The sequence below is a fragment of the Moschus berezovskii genome, chromosome 12 (genome assembly GCF_049115385.1).
Source record: "Moschus berezovskii isolate FMDL1 chromosome 12, NW_MosBer_1.0, whole genome shotgun sequence".
NCBI lineage: Eukaryota > Metazoa > Chordata > Mammalia > Artiodactyla > Moschidae > Moschus > Moschus berezovskii.
The window spans coordinates 52,506,341-52,529,089 of NC_142471.1; the positions used below are offsets into that span (position 1 = coordinate 52,506,341).

At 38.1% G+C, this 22,749-nt stretch overlaps 1 non-coding gene across 1 annotated transcript; it reads left to right on the forward strand.

The window, feature by feature from the left end:
* Positions 1-22,425: 22,425 nt before the first annotated feature.
* Positions 22,426-22,529, forward strand: LOC129556036 (U6 spliceosomal RNA). The gene has a single exon (XR_016038839.1). It is a non-coding gene; the product is annotated as a U6 spliceosomal RNA (small nuclear RNA).
* Positions 22,530-22,749: the final 220 nt, after the last annotated feature.

The window sequence follows — 22,749 nt, forward strand, 5'->3', positions numbered from 1 at the left end:
AGTGGTCATGTATGGATGTGAGAGTTGGACTGCGAAGAAGGCCGATCACCGAAGAATTGATGCTTTTGAACTGTGGTGCTGGAGAAAACTCTTGAGTGTCCCTTGGACTGCAAGGAGATCCAACCAGTCCATTCTAAAGATCAATCCTGGGTGTTTATTGGAAGGACTGATGCTAAAGCTGAAACTCCAATACTTTGGCCACCTCATGTGACGAGTTGACTCACTGGAAAAGACTCTGATGCTGGGAAGGATTGGGGGCGGGAGGAGAAGGGGACGACAGAGAATGAGATGGCCAGATGGCATCACCGACTCGATGAGGTGAGTTTGAGTGAACTCCGGGAGTTGGTGATGGACAGGGAGGCCTGGCGTGCTGTGATTCTTGGGGTCGCAAAAAGTCGGACACGACTGAGCCACTGAACTGAACTGAACTGATATATATATTATATCTCAATTATCAGAACTGAATACCATAGAATTAGAAAAGATAAGCACAACTGTTTGTCCGAGGTGAGTAAATGATGTCACAAAGCTAAAGTCACATGACCAGCCCCATTGTCAAGAAAATCCTGGTATCATTGCATTAAAAATATCTAGTTATTAGTTGTATGATCTCCAAAAAATATGTAGCTTTTCTCAACTCCCATGGTCCCATAAGCAAAATAAAGCTAAAAATACTGTTCTGCTTAAAGAAAGAAGATAGGAGTAAACTAGTGACTTTTGAAGTGTGGTTGCACAGCCACCACCAGCAGCAGCAGCCTGGGGAATTTGTTATAAATACACATTTTCAAGGTCCAGTTCAGACACACTGAATAAAAAAGTTTGGGATGTGACCTAGCAATACGTGTTTTAACAACCCCCCACCCACACCCAGGTGATTCTGTGCACACTGAAGTGTGAGAATTGGTGATCCAGATGCTTTGCCAAGGTTTCTTGGGATTCCAAATTCTGACATTCTGATTAAGTTCTATAATTCTAATCTATCATGTGATGGTGAGTCTTTCTAGAGAGTTACTTAGTTTATGAGATGAATGCCTAATCACTGCTTGAATAGAGAGCATCATTCAATCTCCTATGGAAACATAACATCAAGGATGGAGCAGGTTAAATAAATTACAAGAACTTTGAGCAGTATAGGTCATTTGATCTAATTATAGTCTAAACAGAAAAGCACATCATTATGACTCTTCTATGAGAAGGAGCTATATATATTAAATGGAATAGCTAGAAACAGTAAAAGAAATTGTATCTCTGAAATAGTTCATTTAACTTAAGGCTTTTTTTTTTTTTTTTTTTGGCCTGTAGTGCTACACTCAATATGTCAGCAATTTTGGCAAACTCAGCAGTGGCCACAGCACTGGAAAAGGTCAGTTTTCATTCCAATCCCAAAGAAAGGCAATGTCAAAGAATGTTCAAACTACCACACAATTGCACTCATCTCACATGCTAGTAAAGTAATGCTCAAAATTCTTCAAGCCAGGCTTCAGCAATATGTGAACCATGAACTTCCAGATGTTCAAGCTGGTTTTAGAAAAGGCAGGGGAACCAGAGATCAAATTGCCAACATCCGCTGGATCATCGAAAAAGCAAGAGAGTCCCAGAAAAACATCTATTTCTGCTTTATTGATTATGCCAAAGCCTTTGACTGTGTGGATCACAATAAACTGTGGAAAATTCTGAAAGATATGGAAATACCACACCACCTGACCTGCCTCTTGAGAAACCTATATGCAGGTCAAGAAGCAACAGTTAGAACTGGACATGGAACAACAGACTAGTTCCAAACAGGAAAAGGAGTACGTCAAGGCTGTATATTGTCACCCTGCTTATTTAACTGATATGAAGAATGCATCATGAGAAACGCTGGGCTTGATGAAGCACAAGCTGTAATCAAGATTGCTGGGAGAAATATCAATAACTTCAGATATGCAGATAGACACCACCCTTATGGTGGAAAGTGAAGAAGAACTAAAGAGCCTCTTAATGAAATTGAAAGAAGATAGTGAAAAAGTTGGCTTAAAGCTCAACATTCAGAAAACTAAGATCATGGCATCTGGTCCCATCACTTCATGGCAAATAGATGGATAAACAGTGGAAACAGTGGCAAACTTTATTTTGGGGGGCGCCAAAGTCACTGCAGATGATGACTGCAGCCATGAAATTAAAAGACGCTTACTCCTTGGAAGGAAAGTTATGACCAACCTAGATAGCATATTTAAAAGCAGAGACAATACTTTGTCAACAAAGGTCTGTCTAGTCAAGGCTATGGTTTTTCCAGTAGTCATGTATGGATATAAGACTTGGACTATAAAGAAGGCTGAGTGCAGAAGAATAGATGCTTTTGAACTGTGGTGTTAGAGAAGACTCTTGAGAGTCCCTTGGACTGCAAGGAGATCCAACCAGTCCATCCTGAAGGAAATCAGTCCTGGGTGTTCATTGGAAGGACTGATGTTGAAGCTGAAACCCCAATATTTTGGCCACCTGATATGAGGAGCTGACTCATTTGAAAAGACCCTGCTGTTGGGAAAGATTGAAGGCAGTAGGAGATGGGAACGACAGAGGATGAGATGGTTAGAAGGCATCACTGACTCAAAGGACATGGGTTTGGGTGTACTCTGGGAGTTGGTGATGAATAGGAAGGCCTGGCGTGCTGCGGTTCATGGGCTCGCAGAGTCGGACACAACTGAGCGACTGAACTGAACTGACAGTCTGTAATATAGTCATATGGAATATGAGCCCAAAGATGTTGGGATCAAATTGCTCCTAAAGGTCTACAGTTTTAGAGGTCTTTCTGCAGTCAAAACATGGTCCACCGGAGAAGGGAATGGCAAGTTATTTCCTCACAAACTACATGAACAGTATGAAAAAGCAAAAAAAAAAAAAAAATAGGACACTGAAAGATGAACTCCCCAGGTTGGTGCTCAATGTGCTACTGGAGATCAGTGAAACACTAACTTCAGAAAGAGTGAAGAGATGGAGTCAAAGCAAAAACAATACTCAGTTGTGGATGTAACTGGTGACAGAAGTAAAGTCCAATGCTGTAAAAAGAAATATTGCATAGGAACTTGGAATGTTAGGTCCACTAATTAAGGCAAATTGCAAGTGGTCAAACAGGAGATGGCGAGAGTGAATATTGACATTTTAGAAATCAGTGAACTAAAATGGACTGGAATGGGTAAATTTAACTCAGATGACCATTATATCTACTCCTGAGGGAAAATGGAGTAGCCATCATAGTCAAAAACAGAGACCAAAATGCAGTATTTGGATACAATCTCAAAAATGACAGAATGATCTCTGTTCGTTTCCAAGGCAAACTATTCAATATCACAGTAATCCAAGGCTATGCCCCAACCAGTAATGCTAAAGAAGCTGAAGTTGAATGGTGCTATGAAGACCTACAAGACTTTCTAGAACTGACACCCAAAAATGAAATTTTTTTCATTATAGGGGACTGGAATGCAAAAGTACGAAGTCAAGAGATACCTGCAGTAACAGGCAAATTTGGCCTTGGAGTACAAGAAGCAGGACAAAGGCTAATAGAGCTTTCCCAAGAGAATGCACTGGACATAGCAAAAATGCTCTTGCAAAAACACAAAAGACTCTACACATAGGTATCACCAGATGGCCATTACCAAAATCAGACTGATTATATCCTTTGCAGCCAAAGATGGAGAAGCACTATATAGTCAGCAATCACAAGACCGGGAGCTGACTGTGGCTCAGATCATGAACTCCTTATTGCCAAATTCAGACTGAAATTGAAGAAAGTAGGGAAAACCACTAGACCATTCAGGTATAAATAACCTAAATCAAATCCCTTAGGATTATGCAGTTGAAGTGAAAAACAGAATCAAGGAATTAGATCTGATAGACAGTTCTTCAGAGTTCCTGAAGGACTATGAACAGAGGTTCATGACATTGTACAGGAGGGAGGGATCAAGACCATCCCCAAGAAAAAGAAATGCAAAAAGGCAAAATGGTTGTCTGAGGAGGCCTTAGAAATAGCTATGAAAAGAAGAAAATAAAAAGGCAAAGAAGAAAAGGAAAGATATACCCATTTGAATGCAGAGTTCCAAGAATAGCAAGGAGATATGAGAAAGCCTTCCTCAGCAATCAATGCGAAGAAATAGAGGAAAACAATAGAATGGGAAAGACTAAAGATCTCTTTAAGAAAATTATAGATACCAAGGAAACATTTCATTCAAAGATGGGTACAATAAAGGACAGAAATGGCACGGAACAAACAGAAGCAGAAGATATTAAGAAGAAGTGGCAAGAATACACAGAAGAACTATACAAAAAAAATTTTCATGACCGAGATAATCACGATGATGTGATCACTTACCTAGAGCCAGACATCCTGAAATGCAAAGTCAAGTGGGCCTTAGGAAGCATCTCTACGAACAAACCTAGTGAAGGTATTGCAATTCCAGTTGAGCTATTTCAAATCTTGAAAGATGATGCTGTGAAAGTGCTGCACTCAATATGCCAGCATATTTGGAAAACTCAGCAGTGGCCACAGGACTGGAAAAGGTCAGTTTTCATTCCAATCCCAAAGAAAGGAAATGCCAAAGAATCTCAAACTGCCACACAATTGCACTCATCTCACACACTTGTAAAGTCATGCTCAAAATTCTCCAAGCCAGGCTTCAGAAAGACGTGAACCGTGAACTTCCAGATGTTCAAGCTGGTTTTAGAAAAGGCAGAGGAACCAGAGATCAAGTTGCCAACATCCACTGGATCATGGAAAAAGCAAGAAAGTTCCAGAAAAACATCTGTTTCTGCTTTATTGACTATGCCAAAGCCTTTGACTGTGTGGATCACAATAGACAGTGCAAAATTCTGAAAGAGATGGGAATCCCAGACCACCTGACCTGCCTCTTGAGAAACCTGTATGCAGGTCAGGAAGCAACAGTTAGAACTGTACATGAAACAGTAGACTGGTTCCAAACAGGAAAAAGACTATGTCAAGGCTGTATATTGTCACCCTGCTTATTTAACTTTTATGCAAAGTACATCATGAGGAACGCTGGGCTGGAAGAAGCACAAGCTGGAATCAAGATTGCTGGGAGAAATATCAATAACCTCAGATATACAGATGACACCACCCTTATGGCAGAAAGTGAAGGAGAACTAAAGAGCCTCTTAATGAAATTGAAAGAGGAGAGTGAAAAAGTTGGCTTAAAGCTCAACATTCAGAAAACTAAGATCATGGCATCTGGTCCCATCACTTCATGGGAAATATATGGAGAAACAGTGGAAACAGTGGCAGACCTTAATTTTTTGGGCTCCAAAATCACTGCAGATGGTGACTTCAGCCATGAAATTAAAAGACATTTGCTTCTTGGAAGAGAAGCTCTGGCCAACCTAGACAGCATATTAAAAAGCAGAGACATTATTTTGACAACAAAGGTCCATCTAGTCAAGGTTTTTCCAGTAGTCAGGTATGAATGTGAGAGTTGGACTATAAAGAAAGCTGAGTGCTAAAGAATTAATGCTTTTGAACTGTGGTGTTTGAGAAGAGCCTTGCTTGTCCCTTGGACTGCGAGGAAGTCCAACCAGTCCATCCTGAGGGAAATCAGTCCTGGGTGTTCATTGGAAGGAGTGATTGTTGAAGCTGAAATTCCAGTACTTTGGCCACCTGATGCGAAGAGCTGACTCATTTGAGAAGACCCTGATGCTGGGAAAGATTGAAGGCACGAGGAGAAGGGGGTGACAGAGGATGAGATGATTGGATGGCATCACCGACTCAATGGACATGAATTTGGGTAAACTCCAGGAGTTGGTGATGGACAGGGTGGGTGGCCTGCTGCAGTCCATGGGGTCACAAAGAGTCAGACACGACTGAGTAACTGAACTGAACTGATTCTCAAATTGAATTATTTTAAAATTTTAAATGTGCGCCTGTTCATCTAAAATTATGTATCTATAGGTTTTTACATGTGTTTCATTAGCTAAACTCTTAAAATGGTTATTGAACATGTATGTTACTCTTTATACAAATTCTGTTTATGTGTTAGTCATCTATCAATACATAACACAATACTCCAAGATAAAATCAGCTTAAATTTTCAAACAAAACAAAAAAAGTTACTGTTGTAAAGTGTTGCAACCAGCCTCAGAGAGTCCCCAACTAATTCTCACAAAATTAACCACCCCTGGATTGTGTCCTGTGGACCTTTCCTTCTTCCAACCAGGCCAGGCAAATCAAGAATCCAACTGGGATCTATGGGTTGATCATTCAGGCCTATTTTATTGTTTTCACACGTAAACACAGGTGCTGCAATTGCAGTGACACTGTACCCAAATCATTAGGGCAGGTGGCTAATCAGGACATTTTCATTGCAAGAAACTGAATCTCCATTGTTGTTGCTGTTTAGTCACTCAGTTGTGTCCAACTCTTTGCAATCCTATGGACTGTGGCCTTTCCAGGCCCCTCCTGTCCATAAGATTCCCCAAGCAAGAATACTAGAGTGGGTTGCCATTTCCCTCTCCAGGGGATCTTCCCAAACCAGGGTTCAAACCTGCATCTCCTGCATTGCAGGCGGATTCTTTTATCACTGAGCCTACCAGGGACACTCAAAACTCTATTACAACTAAGTTAACCCAGGTAAGAATTAATTGGTTCATATTACTGAAAATCCAGGTGTTAGGCTAACTTTAGACATCCAAGGCCTAAAGACTAATGATAGACATTTTGAGTTTACATATCCAGGACCTAGTCTCACCATCTCCTCTCTCAGCAATGCTTCTCTCTGAGTGGGCTCCTTTCTTAAGTTCCAGCAGTTCAAGCCTTTTATGCTCACAGTCAGCTCTAAGTCCAGCAGAAGGAAAGAATGTTGGCTTTTTCTTTTTTTTTTCCTGAGAAAACTCTCTTTTTTTTTTTTTACCACAGAAAGCACCACCTGCTAGAATGTAAGCTCCATGAGGGCAGGGATTTCTGTGTCTGTTTTCACCATCATATCCCCAGAACCTATAGTGCATGTCATAGGGTAGTTGTTCAGTGTTGATTGAATGAATGAATGAGGTTAGACTGAGCTAAATTAGGTCACTTGTCACCCCTGAACCAATCACTTAGGCCAGCGGCTGAAAAATAGAGTAGGTCATATGACTACTCATGATTGGACTATCACAAATCTCATCAGTGCTTTTTCATCAATACCACATTTTATTCAATAAGTCTATTTAATACCATGTTTAAGAGATACATTTATCTCTGAGGAACTGGCATGTTCCTCAAGAAACATTGGACTGTTATTAGCAAAAGAAGAAATGGATACTAGAAGGTTCTGCATAAGCTTTCCATTTCTCCAGATCATACTGGAAGCTCAGAATTACTACTTGAACTTCTTTTCTGAATGAGAAAATTGCAAGCACTTTTAAGATAAAATGAAAGAAAATTAATGGATGGAAAATTAAGCCTTTATTCAGATGCAATTACATAGGGGATTTAGATAGATAAAATGTAATTATTTGAGTAGGAATTTGGCTAGATGCCTGATTTTTAGAGATCTTATCATGAGGTTACTGATTCCTGGCTGACTTTGAGAAAGAGGGCTCACGTGAAGGATTAGTAGTGCCACTTATTCAATACTCGTTCATTTTTTAGAATTGAAGTAGCTAGAGATGGGAATCACCAGAATGATTTTTGCACCACTGTACAAGGTAGTTATCTTTATAAACATAAATCTGAATCATTTAAATTTTCTTAGACTATTATAAATGATCCAAAGAGAGATTACCTTATATTCTAATTCTCTTAAAATTGGTTTGGCCCATGAATGCTCTAAAAATAGAGCTTAAATTAACCAACTGTTTTTTCTTCAGCACCTCTGTTTACTGTGCATGGCTTTATTTAGTGCCATATTCAGAAATGCTTCATATTACATGTATAATTTATACATATAATTGATGTATCTGTCTATGACATCTATGTGTTTTATACAACATAAGATATAATCAAAAATTAATACGGTATTTGTATTTATCATATTTTATTATTGGTATGTATGTCTATGTGCTCAGTCTCATCTGACTCTTTGCAACTCCGTGGACTGTAGCCCATCAGGCTCCTCTATCCATGGAATTTTCTGGGCAAGAATACTGAAGCAGGTTGTCATTTCCTAGTCCAGGGGATGTTCTCCATCCAACCCGACTCTTTTGTGTCTTCTGAATTGACTGGTGGATCCTTTACCACCTGGGAATCATTTTTTATTCTCTATTTTTCTAAGTAAGTTGTGTAAACAATTTGAGGTATAGGGCTAATCAATGAATCATCCCTTCAGAACATTTTAATATTGCATGAGAAACATTACTTATTATGTAAATTCTGCATTGACCATGTAAAATAAGAATTCTTCTATTTTTATAATTAAAAACTCTTTTAATATGTTTATCATGGATAAATGTTTGAAAGATGTTGTTCCAATCCAAATAAACTGTATTTCTTGTATATTTGCTTTATCATTTTTAGTTAAAGATACTTAATATCTAGCTATTTCCACACCTCTCCACCACATTCACACTAATCAGTTGGGGATGGCAGCAGGGGAAGACTTAATCTTTTTATTGGTGCAAATATTCTTTGTTTTTTTTTTAATATTAAGAAAGTTCACTCCTGTCATCACCCCTCAAGTCTCAGGTTGAAAACTGCTGAATAAAGGCTTCTTGAATGGAAGGAAGGCCAGTTCCCTGAATGACATAATAGCTGATCTGGTGCTTTTTAATTGTATGTTTTTGGATGCTGCTCCTTGGCTAGGAAGTTCAAGGAGCAACCATTTCTTTAAGAAGTTTTTAATGAGTGCTTACTATGTAACAAGTTCTGCTCTGGACCCTAAAGAATCAGAAATGAACCAAAATGGCAATCCTTAACAATCCTTGACTCACAATCAAGTGCTGCTGCCACTTCTGCTAAGTCGCTTCAGTAGTGTCTGACTCTGTGTGACCCCATAGACGGCAGCCCACCAGGCTCCCCCGTCCCTGGGATTCTCCAGGCAAGAACACTGGAGTGGGTTACCATTTCCTTCTCCCATGCATGAAAGTGAAAAGCGAAAGTGAAGTCGCTCAGTCATGTCTGACTCAGCGACCCCATGGACTGCAGCCTACCAGGCTCCTCTGTCCATGGGATTTTCCAGGCAAGAGTATTGGAGTGGGTTGCCATCTCCTTCTCCCACAGTCAAGTGAGGGAGATGGAAAAGAAACAGGATCAATCAATAAGAATATATGTCAGATGATAATGAGTGGTAAGAAGAAGCAGACATCCTGATTTTAAAACAATGTCCACAGGACAGCAACATTGAAATTACAACATTTTGATAAAGACTGAAAACTGTGAGGAAATGCACAGAGAAAGTGCAAAGGCCCTGAGACAGAAGTAGTCCACAGACATTTGAGGAACAAACAAGGAGGCCAATGCTGTCCACTGGGCTACACAGATTTCAAGCTCAAGTTTAAGCTGACTGCTTACAATAATATTTTGTTATTTCTCTTTTTCTCCCGCCAGTCATCATTAAGTTATACAGTGGTCATGGGATCTATCCAAAGCTCAGATCAGCAGAGAAAACCAGCAAAAATCTTTTCAGAGCTTCTGGGTCTTTTAGATCACAATTTAGAGCACTATTTGAAAGATCAACACAAGCAAGATATGAAGGACAAAATAGAGGCTTAATTCTTTCTGGGAAAAAAGTTACAGAATATGATTTTCATTGATGCTTATGCATTATAACTACAAAGCAGCATGAGTTGCAAACATTCACAGCACATGTAATATTATAAAATTATTTACTTTAATCAGAGCCCATGAAATAATCTTTCAATAAAGAAGTGGTTCAAATGATGTTGGTAAATACCTATAAGAATGTTGATTTCAAAATTATAGCAAAAAAAAAGCTAATTTTTAGGAAAAGAAATAACCAAGGGAGAGAAGACATAGTATCCAGAAGGGCTTGTAAAATGCCTATATACGTAATTGTCCTCTCTTTTTATATGTTAACATGATTTGGTTGCCGGTTTCTCTTATTTTTAGGGTTTAGTAAAATAGAGAGGGATAGAGATATAAGCAGCACATACAGGATTTCACATAACAAATAACCTACTTTAAGCTAGAGAATACAATTACTGTCTTAGCAAAGGCTAAGGCAATGATGATTTATCTAGTTGACTCCACTGAAGGTTCACAGTGGAAGAATCTGACTCTGAAGAGATAAAATGTAGAAGCAATAAATTATGATGTAAAATGGGGTGGAAGAACAAAGCAGAGGAAAAACTCTTGGAGTTTAGAAACCTGAGGGCTCAGAGCCTAACTAAAGAGACCCTGGAGTATGAAATTATGGAAATAGGGCTCAAATATACCACAGTTGGCCCTTGAAGAAGGGTATAAATAAAAGGAATATTTCAAGGAAGGGAAACCTTAGAACTAGAAAATTTCTCAGGTAATTTCAGCTAGTATCACCATTTTATCAAGACTATCCTGGTCAAATTCCATAGTGCATTTACATAGTCATTTAGAAAGTCATTGGAAGTCTCTATTCATGAAAGAGCTCACAAATTTTATGATCTTAGTGTCAATGCCTTTATTGTGAAATGACTCCACCCTTTAACAAAGAATCTTTTATTATAAATGTGTTATTCATTCAGGGAACAGGCAAGACCCTTACAGACATGCCCTTTGGGTTTGGAAAGAGAAGAAACCAGCAGATAGGGAAACACAATGAACAGACAATATCATTTTATCAAAAGACAAAGCCCAAAGGGAATTTAAATATTTAAACAAATATGCAGGCATTCCCCACTTGCAGGAGCCAAGTATATTTTGGCAGAAGGGAATTTTCATATTGTTTCAACTTTAATTCAGTGGTTAGTTCTCTTTTAATTAGAATCTTTAATGAGCAAATATATTTTTTCCTTTTTGTTCTTTACTGGAATTATCTATAGCCAAATATCTCATAGACAAGCATTTTTCCTTTTAAATTATTTATAAAATTCAATTTAATCCATTAATTTCTCGAGTTCAGATAAAAACTTCATGAAGCAAAACCAGATTAAATGCTAAATTTCAAAACTGAAATGTATCTATTTCCATGTGTATTGACCTCATTCAAAAAGTCACATTTTTATTAAGGGTTGGTTGTTGAAGATATTAAATTGATGTTACTTTCTGACTACCTTTAGAAAGAAAGCAAAGGAGCAGAGTAGAGAAAACATACATATGATTTTGATAATATAATTACTATAGGGAAAAATGTGTTCCTCACTGGAAAGCTATGCATTGTCTGTGGGGAGCTATTATTTTATAACTCTACAAGTTGTAGAAAACTGATAGCAATTCAAAAATAATCCTTGTCTGAAGACATGTAAATAAATTTGTTCCAGTGGAGTTTTATCTACCAAAACTCTTCTAGCTTGGAAAAAGTTGGATAACAGGTAAGAACCATATATTCTATTCATTTAGGTGGGATTTTCAATACCACATATCATTATAAGTAAATTTATAGAATATCATGTTTTCTCATAAATGAAAACAGCAAAAGACCTGAAATATGTACCACTAACATAAAGTTATCCTAAAGATTATTTGACAGCTATTTTTTTTTTACCTTTTTATATATTAACCAGAATGTCCAGCAAACAAACAGCTGGCTTGTGAGAGGAAGTCATAGGTTGTTACCCCCACAAAATAAACAAATAAATACAATGCTAATAGATATACTAAAAGCTCATTAGAAATAAAAACTATTTTCAGTTCAGTCGCTCAGTCGTGTCCGACTCTCTGCAACCCCATGAATCACAGCACGCCAGGCCTCCCTGTCCATCACCAACTCCCGGAGTTCACTCAAACTCATGTCCACAGAGTCGGTGATGCCATCCAGCCATCTCATTCTCTGTCGTCCCCTTCTCCTCCCACCCCCAACCTTTCCCAGCATCAGAGTCTTTTCCAGTGAGTCAACTCGTCGCATGAGGTGGCTAAAATATTGCAGTTTAGGCTTTATTAAATTTCCCTGGTGGCTCAGATGGTAAAGAATCTGCCTGCAATCTGGGAAACCTGGGTTCAGTCCCTGGGTTGGGAAGATCCCCTGGAGGAGGGCATGGCAACACACTCTAATATTCTTGCCTGGAGAATCCCCATGGACAAAGGAGCCTGGTGGGCTACAGTCTATGAGGTCGCTAAGAGCGAACATGACTGAGCAAGTAACCACACACAGCACAGAAAGTACTCTCCCTAGGATTGTTTGAGCATAGAATCTCATTTAGTGTGCAAAATATTCTGATATGAAGGAAAATCCAATAGCTTATAGAAAATATGCCTAAAAACAGGGTTCCTGCTGCTGCTGCTGTTAAGTCGCTTCAGTCGTGTCCGACTCTGTGTGACCCCATAGATGGCAGCCCACCAGGTTCCCCCATCCCTGGGATTTTCCAGGCAAGAGTACTGGAGTGGGTTGCCATTGCCTTCTCCAAAAAACAGGGTTCCTAGTAACACACTAAAAGCAAGGATGGAATCAAAATGCATTGAACCTTATAAAATTTGAGTGGCAAGATCAAATTATATCAAACATAGGAGAAAAACATATATGATATATAAGTAAGTAATCGTGGAATTAGTTGGGACCAAAGCTAATTATGAATCAGACCTGTCTCATTACTGATAATTTAAATTAATATCAAAAGTATTAGCATCCAATTTTTGCCATCACTGTATAGATTGCTATGGAAAATTCATTTAAAAATTGTTACAAATAGTTCATGGATTTCTTACAAGCAGTATGGTACATAAAAGTTAGCCTTGTACTCAGTAGCTAAATTTTTGTAGACTATGATTTAAGAGTATAAAACAAGTTCCAAACCAGTGCCCAAAAAGCCCACGCAGGTAGACTAGTAAAGCAGTCTTGGAACAAAGCTATAGGCCCTGGTGGAGTCTGCAATTAAACAGAGACCACATAATCTATCTGAAGATGATCGGCAGTTATTGTCTCCAGCTGGTTACTGTCATGCAAGGATGCAGGATATGTCATTTCATCTGATTTTTTAAGAGTCTGCATTCCAAGTTTCATATAAAATCTCCAGATTTTTGCAACTGATTAAAAAAAAAAACAGTTTTGACATTGTGCCTCCCAATGTGATCAACTAAAAAATAATCTCTGGGTAATTCCTGACAAGAGAGGCCAGCTCAATTCCAGTAATAAAAAAAATTCCTATTCTATAGCACAGGGAACTCTACTCAATGCTCTGTAGTAACCTAAATGGGAAGGAAATCCAATAAAGAGGGAGTATATGTATAAGCACAGCTAATTCACTCTGCTGTACAACAGAAACTAGCAGTACATTGTAAAGCAACTATCCTCCAACTATTTTAAAAAAGAAGAAGAAAAAAAGGAACATTGAATGGATCTTTTTGAAGACATCACACAAAATAAAAGATAAGACTATGCTTTAAAACTGTCAGGATCATGAATAGGGAAAGCTAGGGAACTCATTCCAGCTTGAAGGACAATAGAGAGAGATGACTATTAAGTGTAACATGAATTCTTGGACTGGATCATTTTTTCCCAAAACAGAAAAGAAATATTGTTAGGACAATTGGCAAAATTTGAATGAGGTCTGTAAATTGGACAATAGTCATATCAGTGTTGATTTCTTGATTTGAATAGTTACACTGTATTGTCTTGGAGAGTATTCTTGATTTGATGAAATGCACACTCAAGATTTTAGATGTGATGGGGTAATTTGCTCGCAAAATTCTTAAAACTTTTAGGGAAGTTGAAATTGTTCAAATTAAATGAAAATTGCAAAACTTGAAGTTACTTCTAATACACAAAGTAAGAGAATAGTAGGGATATGAAGGTGGCATAAAAGAAAAAAAACTGCATTTCTGTAAATGTAAACTTTTTCAAAGAAAAATAAGACAAAATCTAATAATTTTACTTTTACTTATAATTATATTTTATGGTGGCACTAGTGGTAAACAATCTTCCTGCCAATGCAGGAGACATAAAAGATGCAGGTTCAATCCCTGTTTCAGGAAGATCCCCTGGAAGGAAATGGCATCCCCACACATCAGTATTCTTGCCTATAAAATCCCATGGACAGAGGAATCTGGCAGGCTACATTCCATGGGATCACAAAGAGTTGGACACGACTGAGTGAGCACATTACAGTAGAAAATGTTCTGTTTACTCATTCTCTGAAACAGCTTAATTCAATGTAAGCCAGAAATATCAAGGTTGTGTTAACTTTAAAGTCTTTGAAAAATTTCCTTAGCAAATTAAAATTTCCCATAGATATGAAATACTCAGTCTAGACCACCTAAATACTCCTCACAAAGAGCTGGGGGCACAAATAATCTTATAGTAAATGATAAACACATGAATCTATACCAAGGGATATTTTCATAATGCTGTAAACTTTAAACTTCTACATGTGTTGAAAAAATATCTTTTTAAAATAACTCTGGAACTGTTTAACATTAAAAAATGAATGTGTTTATGTGCAGCATGTATGGAATTTTGGCCACCAAAGAGACAATTATGGCAATTGGAAATTTGCTTCTGAATTGGTCCCCCATGACCCTAATGTGCTTTTATTCCTTGCTAATTAATTTTTTCTCTCATAAATGATCCTGCCTCCTTTCTAGCACTTTATTCTTATTGTATATTTTTCTACCAAACGTCCAGTCAACTTTAAATTCATCTTAAAAGGCAAAGAAAAGTCACAAGTAACTCTTTCTTTGAAACTATATATTCTTTTACCTATAAATTTACGTTTAATTTTGTCAAACTTTCTCCATACCTGAGATTTATTTGATTCAATTTAACTAAATATCATAGGCTAAAAAATTAAGATCATATTGGACATGGGAACTGTCATTATTTAAGGTTTTTGAGGTCACTAGCATCATGCTATTTCTAGGAATAACTAGATGTGTTACAAAAGAAATCATTCTCACTGCTTCATATGTCATCTCAATATTCCTACTGGCAAGAATATTCTCAAGAATTTCTCATGCAAGTAATGAGATATATCTGTGAGATATTAACAGGAAACATAATATTTCACTTATGTGAATATCTAAATTAGCTAAAATGTTCCCACATTTAAGCAAATTTTAAGCAATTCAAATGGATTTTTTTCCTGAATTATATTAATTGTCATTGACTTATTTATTTCCTTATATAATTCAAGGTTATCATTGTGGACATTAGCATGATGACATTACAAGTACATCCCCAAGGATTTACGCCCTAAACTGTATGGCCCCCTCTCCCAAACAGCACGGCATCCAGGCTTGGGGGGCTGTATCTCCTACTCCCACCTTCTTTGGCATAGAGATTGGAGGCTGGGATCTCAGGCACCTGTATTATACCATTCTATGCCCACACTTTCGTTTCACAGTCAGGATTCTATTCCATTTGGGCCCATGAGAATACAGAAGGTTTTTCCTTGGGATTTCTAAGCAAAAGCTTCCTAAATCTTTCTGCATATAGTCGATGATGTCTCAGAAGTTAGTTACCAGGACTTAACAGACACAGTTCAACTGTAAGAGTAGCCAGATTCAGTATGAAACCACCTTGTTAGGGTTTCTGTTACAGACTAGAAGGCAGAAAAGGGCAAAGTAAAAACTACCAGCCTGTAATGACATCAAGTAGCTAAATCAAATCATTCATCACATTTTTTCTTTCTCTGCATTTGTGTCTCTCTTTCCCTTTTTCTTCCAACTGTGTCAGGCAAGAAACATACTGGTTTTGAGCTGGGTTGTCTGTTATTTGTAACTAAGTGCACCCTATTGAGACAATAATTTATTCTGTTAGTGATGCCTGCAAGGCTAATATACAGCCTCTGCCTTATTTCATTAAGTAAGATATTAATTGGAGAAAGAAATGGCAACCCACTCCAGTGTTCTTGCCTGGAGAATCCCAGGGACGGCAGAGCCTGGTGGGATGCCGTCTATGGGGTGGCACAGAGTTGGACACGACTGAAGTGACTTAGCAGCAGCAGCAGCAAGATATTAATAATTCAGAATTTTCTATGTTTTTGTTCCTGTGCTTAATTTACATAGCTTATATCTCCTCTTCTGTTATCTACTATCACTCTACAGGCTAGGAAATTAATCACTAACAGGCGAGAATTGTCCACTAATTTCTTTTAATCCACTATGACCTTAGAGATAGGAGCTACACCTCTGGCTTCAAATTCCTGCCTTACTTCCTCAGGAAGGACTTCCACACCTACATCAAGGTCAAATTCCTTTGTTAAGTATCCTTACTGAGTACTTACTATGTGCCAAGCTGTCTTCTAAGAATTTTACCTGAATTAACTTATTTAATCCTCATATCAACCTTGTTTTACAGACACTATTATTCTCATTTTACAAATGAAGACACTGAGGCACAAGTACAAAATCACAAAACTAGGAAGCATTGGGCATAGGATTCAAATCAAGGCAACTCAGAGCTCTCCCTCTTAACTTCTAGGATCTGTCGCTTTTCCTCAGAATGCTTATATCAGTTGGTTATTAAACATTCCCTAAAACAATAATGGAATTAACAGTCAACCCTCCCAATAGACTACAAGTTCCCCATAAGCAGAGATCATATTTAGTTTGGTTCATCATCCACAGCCCCTGACTCTTAGCATATTACCTGTTTCATCGTGGTAAATATCTGTTAATTGAGAAAGGAAAGGAAAGAAAAGAAGAATGTAAGGAAGCAGAAAGGGGAGTTAAGGTAAAGGGGAGGGACAGTGATTAAGACTGAAAAAGGTCCAGAGAGGAGGCTTTACATAAATTGTAATTAAGGACAGTCTGAGATGTGGACCTTTTCTGACCATCTCCAAAGAGCTGAATTTATCAGAAAAATGAGCTGTTACTGTACTTCATGTCCAATGGCAGTGCCTCCTGCAGCAAGTAATTCAGAATATATCTAACACTTGCAGTGGTAATAAAAACTTAAAAACTTATCAAGAACATAAATACAGTTTTATATTTACAGGAATGAAATTATAAGGATGAAGTTATACCTGGATGCACGTTCAAGCTTAAAAGGTATAGAAAACAAAAAACTCTCAGGAGACCTGAAGGAAGCTATAACTAAGAACATGGTTGAGGATATAGTCTGTACCAGATAACTATCGCTATGTAACCAATTATCCTAAAACATAGAAGCATAAAATAGAATACATTTATTTTCTCACAATTTCTGTGAGTCATGAATAGCTTAATTGAGCCCTCTAGCTCCACACCTTTCACAAGACTGCAGTCAAGATTCTGGCACAGGTTTACAGTGGGATAGGATCTGCTTCCAACTTCACTTAGTGGTTTTTTAACTTTGTATTTTTCTTATGACATATTTACCATTTTTAAACAATTTTTTGAATTGAGGTATATTTACTTTTCATTGTTGTGGTAGCTTTAGGTGAATAGCAAAGTAATTCAGATATCAGATCAAATCAGTCGCTCAGTCGTGTCCGACTCTCCGCGACCCCATGAATCACAGCACGCCAGGCCTCCCTGTCCATCACCAACTCCCAGAGTACACTCAAACTCATGTCCACAGAGTCGGTGATGCCATCCAGCCATCTCATTCTCCGTCGTCCCCTTCTCCTCCCGCCCCCAACCTTTCCCAGCATCAGAGTCTTTTCCAGTGAGTCAACTCGTCGCATGAGGTGGCCAAAGTATTGCAGTTTCAGCTTTAGCATCAGTCCCTCCAATGAACATCCAGGATTGATCTCCTTTAGAATGGACTGGTTGGATCTCCTTGCAGTATAAGGGACTCTCAAGAGTCTTCTCCATATATATATACATATATATATATATATATATATATAAATGTGTGTGTATACATGTATATAAATATACATATGTGTGTGTGTGTTAGTCGCTCAGTAGTGTCCAACTCTTGGTGTCCATGTATAGCTCACCAGGCTCCACTATCCATGAAATTCCCCAGACAACAATACTGGAGTGGGTAACCATTTCCTTTTCCAATGTATATGTATGTATGTGTATATGTATGTGTGTGTGTGTGTGTGTGTGTGTGTGCCTGTGTGCATGCTAAGTTGCTTCAGTTGTGTCCAACTCTTTGCCACCCTATGAAGCATAGGCCACCAGGCTTCTCCGTCCATGGGATTCTCCAGGCAAGAATACTGGAGTGGGTTGCCACACTCTCCTCCAGAAGATCTTCCCAACCCAGGGATTGAAACCACATTTCCTGCATTGCACACACATACATGTGTGTGTGTGTGAGTGGTTTTTTTTTGGATCCTTTTCCATTAGACATATGTATATGGTAATACATTATTATTTTTTTTAATGGTGATATATGAAATGAAATGTTCCTGCTGCTCAACTATGCCTTCTAAAGACAAGAATATAATTCAGATACTAAGGAGTAATTAAACTCAAACTCATAAAAAATTAAATTTTAACCAAATGGTGTATATAACACACCTAACTTCCAGACCTAAAAGTCCAAGAGCAAACTTCCGATAAGTCATTGAAGGGCTCCTGCCCCAGCTTTCCATGAGGAGAGGAGATGGTCTGCCAAACTGAAACCTGCTCATCCCTGTGTTCCTTCTTGAAGATACAGCCGAAGCAGAAAGGGACTGCAGGTACTTCTGCAGACATAACTGTGTCATTCTGAGTAAATATTAAATTGAATACTCAAAATCTTCTTCTGAAAGAACCAAGTCCCTTTTGCAAATACCAAGTGTGAATTTGTTTACTGGTGGTTTTAATTGGCCTGAGGTTTGGTACAGCTTGACTTTGTCAGTAAGGGCCACTTTAGTTTAAAGTGAAGCAAAACAATTTTAAAAGGCAGGACAAGCCAATTGATCACCTAAACTGGATACCAGTTGTGGTCTCAGTTAAAAATCTACTTTGCTCCCTAACTTTATTCATGGGGAGTGGAGAAGCCCATCAGCAAGTGCATGCTAGCTACCAATAATACATATATTTTCTTTTCCTCATGCTGGTTTTGTAGAAAGAAGAAAGCAGATAGGAAACATCTGAAAGGTCATTTTTTAAATATAAAAGAAATAAGAGAGGAAAAGAGCTAGAAGATGCCTTGAATAATACTTGAGACAGAGAAAGAAACCTGGGACTCTATGGTGTTTAAAACATAAAAACAAAACTGCAGGATACAATGGACATATATCAGGACAGTCACTGATATTTTCTTGCAAACTGAAATTATGAACATAGCAGGGAATATCTATCAGCATAGTAATAATAGATTTAAGTATTAACATAATATCTATTTCAAATAATCAAATGGAATTGACCATGGTAGAAAGATCAAGAAAATATTCTTAAAATCAGTCCTATGGAGTTAGAATACAGAAAGAAGTAGTATAATAATTATATTTCTGGATTATCAGGGTATTTCCATCAAACATGAATTAAGTACTGATATTTTATACATGTACAGTCCTTTCTTTTATAAAGCAATAACTAAAACACAAAACATCATAATCATTCATTATCCAATTGGTAAGAACCATCTATTGTCCCAGCACTGTTTAGATTTTCTCAGAATAAGATGTGTAGAAGCAATTAGTGGATGTGGCATTTTCGGGTTTGTGTGTGTGTGTGTTTGTGTGTGTGTGTAAGGAGGAACTGGTAGATGACCTTTGAGGTCATGCAGTACAGCTATGGATCTAATTCAGTAATGACTTCTACACCTTACCTGTCTCATGAGTATTATGAATCCACTTCAGCATCTTCCAAAACATAGAATTCACTACTTTAGGAGGCAGCCTCCTTTATTTCCAGGAAATATGATTGCCAAAATATGTTTCCTTATTATGAAGTCAAAATTTTCACTCTATAATATTCACCTTTAATGTTCCAGATCTAAACTAAATGATGCCTTTGGAGATACACACAGAAACACACACACACACATGCATACACACACAATCCTGACTATACAGAGAACAAAAGAACTACTATGCTTTTCACTAAATCTCTTCTCAAATGTCAAACCAAAATCTTTCATTATTCTTGTATCCTGCGTTATGGTTCAGTTGAATCCTTATATGACTCTGCTCAAAAATGACAATATTATCCATGGCCTTGGTTGATTGCTGCAGAGAAGAGTACAACTCTCTCGTAATTTGTGCTGATCTACTTTTCCTATTGTAACAGAGGAATTGCTAGTAGTAGTAGTGTCAGTTATTCAATCTTGTCCAACTCTTTGAGATCCCATAGAGGAAAATGCTAAGGTAGATTCAAATGGGTACTAAGTAGGCTTCTTTGGTGGGAGAGACTATAAGCCAAAAGATGTGAGAAACAAAGACACAGTTAGATGATAAAATTCAGTAAAAGGTACAATTGGGAGCCCCTTACATTATATAACCTGAAGGCTTTACCTGTGGCTCAGCTGTAAATAATCAGCCGGCAATGCGGGAGACCTGGGTTCGATCGCTGGGTTGGGAAGATCCCCTGGAGAAGGAAAAGGCTACCCACTCCAGTATTCTGGCCTGGAGAATTCCGTGGATACAGTCCATGAGGTCGCAACGAGTCAGACACAACTGAGCGACTTTCACTTCACTTCACTATATAACCTGAGAAAGGGAGCTGCTGTTGCTGCTGCTGCTAAATCGCTTCAGTTGTGTGCGGCCCCATAGATGGCAGCCCGCCAGGCTCCGCCGTCGCTGGGATTCTCCAGGCAAGAACACTGGAGTGGGTTGCCATTTCCTTCAATGCATGAAAGTGAAAAGTGAAAGCGAAGTCGCTCAGTCGTATCGGACTCTTAACGACCCCATGGAGTGCAGCCCACCAGGTTCCTCCATCCATGGGATTTTCCAGGCAAGAATACTGGAGTCGGGTGCCATTGCCTGCTCCAGAGAAAGGGAGGCACATTTACAAAACAATCTGAGACTTCTGACTCCTTCAGGCAAGGAACGTTATTATACCTTCTTTCATTAGTTATCAGTGCATGCTGGTGATTCTATTGCATTTGATTCTCCAAAAATAGTTTGAACTTAGTATGTTTTGACAAAATCTCTCAACAATATTACATGTTGAATGTTTATTCAAAGAAACTTTCAATGAGTTATTATTGAGTTCTTAATTCAAAGTGTTTCTGTAAAGTGAATCATATGTCCATTTAAACAACGGGAATTTTTTTTTAGAAAAAATTTCCCAAGGTAAAATTTAAGAAGATTGATAACAGGTACTAAGGTATTAGCCGTTTTCCTTATTTTCCTTAAACTCTCTCTCTGGTATACTGAAATCACCTGATCTCAAGCACCCACAGTCTAGAATGAACTCTTCATTCTATGGGCTGCCATTTTAAAGTCATGAACCTAGTAATGGACCAGTGTAGATTGTCTTTGCAGCAAAAGCTAGTGGGTTGGAAATGGTGAGCAATTTTCTTGTAATCTAGTGGTTACTCTGAGGAGCTAGAAGTTTGGTGGCAATTGGTGTTATTTGCTGGCAGTTGCCAACCAACTGTGCATTGCCTTGTGGAGGAAAACAGTTCAGGATAGTGAGAGAAGGGAGTGGTTTATATATGAAGTGAACTCTTATAACTCCAGAAGATCAAAGCCTGAACCAAATAGGTGAGAATTGTTCACTTAGAGGGTCATCTAAGGAAAAGCTATCAAGGGGAGTTACAAAGCTTGCTAATTCTATTTGAGATTCAACACTAACCAAGAAAAAGAAAAAAATATAGAAACCAAGGGGCCTATTTCCAAACAGTTTAAGGGAATGTGTTACATTTGTCTTCCTTCTGTGGCAAATACCAACTATGTGGCCACATTGCTGGAAGAGGTGGGGTGGACCTCTTGACATTTTGGTTTATCAGAGAGGATGACTTCCTAAGTAGATGGAGGTAATAATAATTCAGAAGGAAAGCTAGGAAAGCAAGACTCTTATTACACAGTCAAGACTCAGATCCACTAAAAAGAACAGTCAATAAAAGAATGTGGTATAAAATTGGAAGAAAAATAGAAACTCTGTTTTCCTATAGCACCTCTTTAAGTATGCACAGAAGGGGAAGAGAGAACAAAGAAATGGCCCCACCTGAAAGTCAATAGCATAGAGAGCACATCCATAAAGACTATATCTAATACTTAAGAGAAGAGCTCTTTCCTACAGAACCTACATACCAAAGTCCCTCAACAAATATTTGTTGAATGAATAAATGATTAGATTAATAAGGAGGAATCACTCCTAAATTCTAGAAAATCTTATATTTGGGAAAAATAAGTGTTTGGAGAGCAACTGACACTGTCAGTGGATCAGTAGGCCAGTTCTGAAGTGTGCTGTTCTCTGAAGCATGGATCCAAGAAGTAACAGCCACAGAGACAACTGTACATTTGATTCAACTGGGAATCAAAAATACCACCCGAAGAGGTTGAGGAGAATTTCTAAGGAATATTTTAAAGTATCCAGTAAAACAAATATGAAATAATAAATTTGGAAGAATACCAGTGCTTGCTTCATCAGCACAGATACTAGAATTGGAATGATACAAAGATTAGCATGCCCCCTGCACAAATATAACATGCAAGTGCTCCATATTTTAATATTTGTATAACTGAATCACTTTGCTGTACACCTGAGGCAACACACAATATTGTAAATCAACTATACCCCAATATCAAATAAACAGTAAATTTCTAAAAAGAAGAATACCAATACTTATAATGTCAGATCTCCATATAACAATGCACAGTTCAGTTCAGTTCAGTTCAGTCGCTCAGTTGTGTCCAACTCTTTGCGACCCCATGAATCACAGCACGCCAGGCCTCCCT